This window comes from Aplysia californica, unplaced genomic scaffold (assembly GCF_000002075.1).
Source record: "Aplysia californica isolate F4 #8 unplaced genomic scaffold, AplCal3.0 scaffold01444, whole genome shotgun sequence".
Lineage (NCBI taxonomy): Eukaryota > Metazoa > Mollusca > Gastropoda > Aplysiida > Aplysiidae > Aplysia > Aplysia californica.
This window is the reverse complement of record NW_004798714.1, coordinates 53,756-55,173: the sequence shown is the minus strand read 5'-3', so window position 1 is coordinate 55,173 and position 1,418 is coordinate 53,756.

Here is a 1,418-nt window from a genome sequence, read left to right as displayed (position 1 = left end):
AAAAAGAAGAAAATTAGAAAATGAAAAAAAAAAGAAGCCAATTTCTTTGATTTTATGATCTTTACGAGCGCCTGATTTCACCACGATGCCATAGATAGCCTATATCATATATAGCAAGGAAAACATACCACGATGATAATTATTATGCTACAATTTGGTCAGCCAGGGAAAAAAACCCAACAAAAAACAAAGCAACTCAACATAATTAGCATAAACCGGAAACATGTCCCTCTCTAAGTTTTTGTACAGTAGCTGCCTTTCTTTCTATCTTTCTACACTCCGAGACCACACTGGGCTCCCACACACCGAAACTGCTGTAGGCTCCTGGACTGTTCGGTTCTACCTCCATCGTAAAACTTTCAGAAAAGCATCTCTTTTGTTCTAAGACAATGCATCGTTATCTTCTTTCCTAGAAGAGTTTGTTATGCTTAACGTCTCCGTTGGTAAAATTGTTCCCGCATCCTATCCGGATATTGGGGATAGCCTTGTTAGTAAGACAACTTCATGGGCCTTCGGCATAATGTGATAGGGTGGCCAGTTCCTTTCTACGCCGCCTTTATTTCCCCAACTCGAAGTCAAGTACCCATTGCTGTTGGTTGGGTGGTTAAGAGGGGGCGAAAAAAGTCCCGCGTCCGAACCGAGGCTCGAACCTGGACCTTCCGCTTCGGAGACGAGCGCACTAACCGCTTCATCACTTCACCCTCTGTTGGTATGATTTCTATATTTCCGGCAGCTGGCGGCTTTGATCCGACACAGATCGTCTTAGACGACAGCGCAATTTATGATTATCAAACCTGTAACCATTTTTTAAATCTGAGAACTGACTTTCGGAGGGGAACTTCACATGTCTCTTTAATAAGAGTTTGAGCGTCTGTGATCCGCTTAAAAAAACCACAAAAAAAACTGGTCGATGTTACGGAGGGGGAGGACAGAATAAACTCTCCTTTCTACCGACCACAAGCGGGTCTGAGTTTTTCAGCGTCTACATCGGCCACGGCGAAATGTCCTTAGTCCATTACAGAATCTCCCTCTCGCACCACGGTTGCTTCCTTGAATGCATCAACCGCCTTACGTCATTGATAATTTCCAAGCGGTGCTCACTGGAACCGGCGTTTCCTTGCACTCATTTATTGACCCTCTTAGCCACACAGGCTAAAGTCCTAGTACTTAAAATGTGAACAAGTGTAGAACAAACAACCACTATAGCCTCTCGCGACGGGACAGTCACGGGTGGCCACAACAGCCAGATGCCACCATAAAAGGAACCTCGTTAACGTGGCACGTCTCAGACAAAAACCAGTGGCGTGTGTCGCGTTCTCTCCTCTGGATCTCCGTAGTTGCTGGTAGACAGGAAGCTGGATCTCCGTAGTTGCTGGTAGACAGGAAGCTGGATCTCCGTAGTTGCTGGTAGACAGGAA